The following is a 6,598-nucleotide window of genomic DNA, read 5'->3' as shown; positions in this document are numbered from 1 at the left end:
TGACGTCAGCGCCCCCGCCCACCCGCTCCCGCCACCGCTGCCTCCAGCAGCCTCGCTCTCCGCCCGCCCCGGCCCCCTCGAGCACCAGGCAGGCTGAAGTCGGCCAGACTTGGGGCTTCGGCGTCCCTGGCCACTGCGCCCGCCCGCGCCCCCCGGGGCAGGCCGTGCCCGGGGGACAGCGGGCGGGGGTCCGAGGACAGACTCTGCCCAGGTAGGGCTGGGGGCCTCGACCCTGAGACTCCGATTTCGCGTCTCTGTGTGATTCTCTCCAGAGTCCCAGATGTGGCTTTTCTGCCTGGCACCCCCAAGTACATCTCTAGGGAGTTTCTGATAGTGTGGCTGGATGGTCGCCTGTAATGCCCGTGTCCCCCCCCTTCCCTACAGACCCCCAGGAGCTAGATCCCCACTGCAAGCTCAGCTCCCCCCGACTCCCACTCACACCTACGGAGTCACAGCCCCTTCCCACAACCTCTTTGTGAGGGAAGTGGGGGAAAAGGGAGGTCCTCAGGCTAGGTCAGGGCCTCCGTGCGCCCCAGGGGTCAGCATCTGCCCATGTGTGGGCACCTGGGCCTCCGTTTCCCCAACTGTACAATGGGCTGCCCGGCTCAGGGTTGCCAAAGGCCCCTTCTAATTGCAGGGCCTTTTTACAGTGCGGCCGCCGGAGGCACTGGAGCCTGGGGGTGACCACTAAGAGTCCCTGTCACCCTCCAGCCCATGGAGGCTGAGGCTGGATCCCCTGTCTTCTGAGACGTCCCTGGTGCAAACTCCTCTTTGTCCCTGGGGCTTCTTTTCAATGTGGGGGGAGGCAGGGGTCTCCTTTTTCTCACCACCTGGAGACAGGTGAGCCCCAGGGGCCCCTGGGAACTGGGATAGATGGGGGAAGGGCTCCTATAATCAGAGAGACCCCCAGGGGACTAGATCCCTCCAGCGGGGTAAGGCCAGGGCTGGGGATCTGGAGGGGCCAGACCAGAACCTAGAGGATGCCCTGTCTTTTAGGCCAGAGGCTGCAGTGCAGAGTCCAAAAACAGCCTCAGCCCCTTCCTGCTTCCCCATTGCTTCTGCCCCCCGGGGTAACGCTTGTGCACTTTCTAGAAGAGGAAAGGGATGGGTCAGGCATTCGGTTCGCGGGAGCCCCCAGTTACCGCCATCTCAGTGAGTTGCATCAGGGCTCAAAGCTGAAGGAAAAGGGGAGGACACAGTCAGGCTGTCACTTTCCCTTCGATGCAAACCTTTTGGGCAAACCCCAGCCCCAGCTTTGGACCTGCATCCAGATTCCCTGGCCCCTGTAGACGTGGCTACACATTGGAGATGCGATTTTCTGAACCAAGACTAGGTTTGGCTCTGGAATAGGGCCCTTTCTGTGCCTCAGTTTCCCTTCTCTGGTGTGGGAGGGGGTGCCCTCCAGCCTGTCCAGCTGGGGGCTGGAGGTGAGTCTATGCTGACCACAACAGCCGGAGAGAGAGGGGGCCTGAATGATCTGGGCCCCCAGCCTGAGGTGGCCTGATCCAAGTCCTGGGGAGGGATAGGGCTGAAGGGGACCCCTGTTAGTACTCGCTGCTTAGGGCTCAGCATTTAGTAAGTGCCTGCTATTTACCAGGCATACTCTCCTCTCTCAGCCCCAGAGAGGGGGAAGTCAAATCACAATTTTTCCGGGTGTCTCTGGCCCAAGGTGGGGGGGGTGGTGGCCCTAGAATTCCCCCCTTCATTCCTACATCTGCCCAAGTGCTAACTCCCGCCCCCTGAAGTGTCGGTCCCTAAACTTTCCAGTTCCAGGGTTCAGGTGTAATTTCTGGAGTTTACATAATTACACCCATCTTCCAGGTGGGAAGAGAGGGGCAGGTCCAAACAGTCGCGTACCCCACTCCCCATGCAGATGCTGAATCTGGGGAGGGGGAAGTGGCTGCACAGAGCCCCAGCCTGTGCTCCTCAATCTCACCCTCCAACAATCACAGATAATTAAAAATAATCGTGAGATCTAAAAATCAATCAGCCGCCATAAAACGCTAGCATCCCAGGCTCAAGGAAGCACAGACCAGGTGGGGGCTGGGGGTCTCTACGGGTGGGAGGATATCAAGGTGGAAGGAAGTTCCCCCAAATGCCAATGTGGGGGAGCTCCTAGGGAGCTGGGATTTTGCAGGCTTCCTTTTAAATATATTTTTTACAGCTTGATTATCGTGTTCATTTTAATAGCAAGCATGTGTGGCTTTTCTAGCAGGGAAAGCATCCATTTTGAAAGAGAAGACGAGGGTCAGGGACTCCGAGAGGAAGGGGGCCTCTCCCCTCTGCTGCCTCAGGACACCCTAAGGTGGCCACAGACCACTTCCAAAGCTCCCTAGACTTGGAAGGGACAGCCCAGCCTGGTGGACCTAACCCTATCCAGGTCTGCGAAGCCCCTCACCCCTCCCTTCGGCTGATGGAGACTTGGACTCCCCCAGGGATGGGGATCTCACTCCTTGTAGAGGCTGTGGTCCCGCTGGGAGATTGAACAGAATTTTGCTGGCCCCAAGAGAGGGAGTGTGGCCCCCTGGAGCCCCCAGCTTGCTTCTCCCCACCAGCAGCGGCCTTTTAGTAATTAGTAAAATAGAATTGAGCCGGCCACCGGGTAGGCCGGCTGCCCAGGCCCAGATCGATCCTGGGTCATTAGGCAAATTGTGGGCAGGGGGAGGGGTGGGCTGGATCGGGACAAGAAGTCCCCCTTCCCCGCCCCACAGGGACCTCAGCCACCTCGAGGAAGCTCTCTGGCCTCAGTATCCCCTCCAGAAAAATTAAAGTTTGACTCAGAGCCCGAGTCTGTGTCTGGGAGTTGGGGAGGGGGACCTCAGCAGGTGCTGGGCTGCCCCAGACCAACGCTCACCCTCTCTGTGCCTGGCCTGCGTCTGGGAGGAGTCAAAAAGGGCAGCCTCTGGTCCTGCCAACCTCAGGGCTTGGAGAGTCCTGCGGGTGGAGGGGAGGATTGGGGGCCTCCACCCACGCCCCAGGGGTGCGCACTCTCCACGGCTTCAACCTCCCTAAACCGACCCCCTAAGCTTGAACCCCCTCTTTAATCCTCCACACCTCCCCCATTTTTGGACACACCACCTTCCCTGTTGTTATTGACTCTCCCATTGCAGCTAAAAATATCAAAGGCAGAGTTAGATACCTCAAGTTTTCCTTTCCTGGGGCTCCCCCAGAACCCTCCACAGTGCGCCCCCAACTGACTTTCTGATTCGATTTGTCTCCCACCGAAATGAAAGTGTGCGGGCTCTGCGCACCCCTCCCTGCTTTTATTAAAGCGAGGTTTTACTAAACGATGGCAATGAATGCGAGCCCCACCCAAGCCCAGCCCCAGCCCTAGATCCGCCCTGCTCCCACTCCCGGCCCCCGAAACCTGCGGGCGCCCCAAATCCCGGCCGCCGGCGCCTAGTGTGTGGCAGGAGTTCTCCCTCTGGACTCCAGCCGCCTTCGTTCAGGCGGGGTCCGGGGATTTTATTTAGATTTGGGGGGAGACTCTGGGCTTTTTCGGCCTGGCGGGGATCCCGGCGGGGCTGAGCGCGCAGCTCCTGAAGGTTCCACGTTGGCCGTGGGGACGTACTGACCTCCCCACCCCGGGTGTCGCGACTTTGGGGTTTCGCCCATGGCGGGCCCGACGTCCCGGATTTCCTGCCCGCAGTTGCGGGGCGCCCGGGCAGCTCTGGCCCGCGGGTGGATGCTCCCGCGGGCTCTTCGGCGACAGCTGTGCCCGATCGATCCCCGCACCCGCCCGGGCTCCGTTGCCCCCGCCGCGGCGAGCGGCTCCATCGAATCCTCATCGCTCTCGGGCCGCGCCGCCCGCCTCGCGCTCGGCAAACACCGCGCTTGTTTGCGCCGGGGCACCGAGGCTGGGCGGCTGCGGCTGGCCGGGGAGCGGAGGGGGTGGTCCCTGGGGCCCCGCGTCCTCGTCCCCTCCCTCAGCAGCTTGGCCTCCGTCGTCCCGGAGTTCTGGAACACAATTAGAGAAGGGAATTCCATGCCCCCTTCTCGGGGCTCTGTCCGGCAGGCGCTGGAGACGGCCGGGCGCGGGACTTCGGCCTCATCGCCGTGGCCGCGCCTCAGTTTCCCCATCTAGAAAGTAACACGCTGGGGTGGGGGCATCCGAGGGTGCCCGAGGGGAGGGGAAGGGTCCGGGCTCAGGCGGGAGGTCAGGCTGCTCTCCTCTCGCGGCCTCCGCCTGCTTTGCTTCCTCTGTGCCCGGACCGACCGATGCAGGTCAGAGAGCCGGGCTGGGGGCTGAGGCGCAGCGGGAGGGGTCTGGGGACAGGAACGCGCCCCCTCTCGCAGGCCTGGACCCCTCCTCACTGGACGCCGTTGGAATCGTCTCCCCGCAGCGTGCGCTCAGGAGAAAACCAGTTCGTTTGCTGCAGTTTGCAGTTTGGGAAAATGGGGCTTGGCGGCGAGGGGCGCGGGCTGCAGCCCCCCGGAGGGTGCGCGGGAGTGGAACGGCCTGGATCAGGGGTTGGGGGCCTGGAGAACGCCCCACTCCAGGGCTCGGCTGACAGCGTGGGGACTGGGCGCTGCAGGCCACGGACTTCCCCGACGCAACGAAACCCGCGTTGGGCGCCGCGCTCCGGAGGGGCCCAATCGTCGGCCCCTCGGCGGGGTTCGCGGCCCCCGCAGCTGAGCGGTATCCCGACGCTGAGTTAAACCACCTGAGCGCCCTCCCTGCCCTGCCGGAAGACAGGCTCCTTTGACCATTAAACATGTAAATATCTAGATTTAATTCTCTGCGCACTCCTCTGGGATGGAGGCAGCCGGCGGATCCTGGAGCCGGGCTCGGCGGCCCGCGGTGGGTTGGTTTGCGGAGGCCCCAGGCTAGGGCACCCGAGCAAGGCTGCAGCGGGGCTGCCCTCGGGGCGTCTCCAGGGCCGCCGGTTCTGCGGGACCCGAGCTCGCCGGCTTGGACACCTGGGAGTGTCCACTCTGCACCCTGAAAGCCGAGACGAGACGACAGGAGGGTGGGGGGAGGACAGGCCTAGGGGCGCCCACTTCGCAGATGCAGAAACAGAGGTCCTGGTCGGAAGTGAGGACCCCGCCCCGGGAGGGTCCGAGGGGCGTCCCCGGGTGGGTTAGGCTGGGCGCATCTGGCTCTGAGCCTCACCTGGGCCTGGCCTGTTCCGGGCAGGAATGGCGCCTCGATTAGGGCGCGATTTATCTGGACACGCCCGGGCCCTTTCTGCTGGCTCAGGAAGTGGGGAGGGCAGGGCACCCCCTCCCCGCAAGACCGACCAACGCCCACGTCCTTGCCTCTCTCTTTGGGTCTGTCTCGCCTCCTGGACCTCTGGGCGGGGAGGGAGTGTTGGACTGTGGAATGGGGAAAGGGGAAGGAATTCGCACCTCCTTAGGCAGAATCTGCAGACCGGGGATGGGGGAGGGGAACCAGGCTATTCACTGGATTTAACGAACTTCTCAGATCACTCCTGCTCCCCTGCCCCCACCACCCTAGAGCTGCGGCCTCAGCCCCTGTCCCTCCCGCTGGGGCTCCCATAGTTAGGGAGGGGAAAAGTCATCCCCATTCCCCTGAGACCAGGACTGGGGAGGCGGCAGTCCTCCCTTCCTGGAGGAGGAGTCCTGACGTTGGGTTTTGTAGGATGTGTAGGAGTCCAAGTCAGGTAGGCCAATGGAAGGACGAAAAGATTCTTTGTCATCTGAGGAAGAGGCGGTGGGGCTGGGGAGGCGTCTGGCATTAGCCCAGTTTCGGGCCGTCACAGGACTTCATTAGGGAATGTTTGTTGAATGAGTCAATGAGATAAAACTGAGTGAAGCTGGGGTGTGTGTGTGGGGGGGGATGTGTTCAAAGCCAGGCCTTGAATGCCAGGCTAAGGAGGGGGTTGGGTCTTCTCTCCCTGGCTGTGGGGCCAAGCAGGGAGGGTCCCGGGCGGCCCTTAGAATAATCCCCCCACCCCACAGGTTAGTACGCACCCAGGGAGTCCATCACAGACGTGCTGTGCGGCGTGTGTGTGTGTGTGTGTGTGTGTGTGTGTGTGTGTGGCGGGCGGTGGGGGGTGGCTGGGGGAGCTTTGTCCCTGGGCCAGCAGGTGAGTCACCTTGTGCTAGAAGAAAGCTTGTTTCTCCCTTTGTTCAATCAGCAGCCTCCTTCCGGGCTCGCCAGGGGTGGGGGTGGCATCCCCAATTCCCTGGGGGAGGGGCGCGTCCTGCAGGTCCCCGCTCTATCTCCCGCCCCATCCCCACTGTATCTGCAGGGAGCTGGGGGAGGGGGTACTTTGAGGAAGCAACTCTAATTATTCCCATTTTTCAGATGAGGAAACGGAGGCACAGGGAGATCCTGAGATCTGCCTCAGGCCACCAGCTGGCGAGCTGACCCCAGGCCCGAGGGAATGGGTGGCCTGGAGCTGAGTCCCAACACGCTGAGTCCCAGTGTGTGCGAGCTGTGTGGACACACTCAGCATCCAGTCTGGCTGGCGGTGGAGCCGGTCTCTGGAGAGGGCTGGCCACGCAGGGAGTCTCAGCTGAGTTCCTGGGTAGAAACGTGGATCTCAGTTACAGAGAACGTTCTCTGAGCCAGGGTCCCCCTCCGACCCAGCCCTTCAGGTGATCCCAGGGAGTGCAGGACCCTCTGGACCCA

This window comes from Pongo pygmaeus, chromosome 20 (assembly GCF_028885625.2).
Source record: "Pongo pygmaeus isolate AG05252 chromosome 20, NHGRI_mPonPyg2-v2.0_pri, whole genome shotgun sequence".
Taxonomy (NCBI): Eukaryota; Metazoa; Chordata; class Mammalia; order Primates; family Hominidae; genus Pongo; species Pongo pygmaeus.
Note: the sequence above shows the minus strand (reverse complement) of the source record.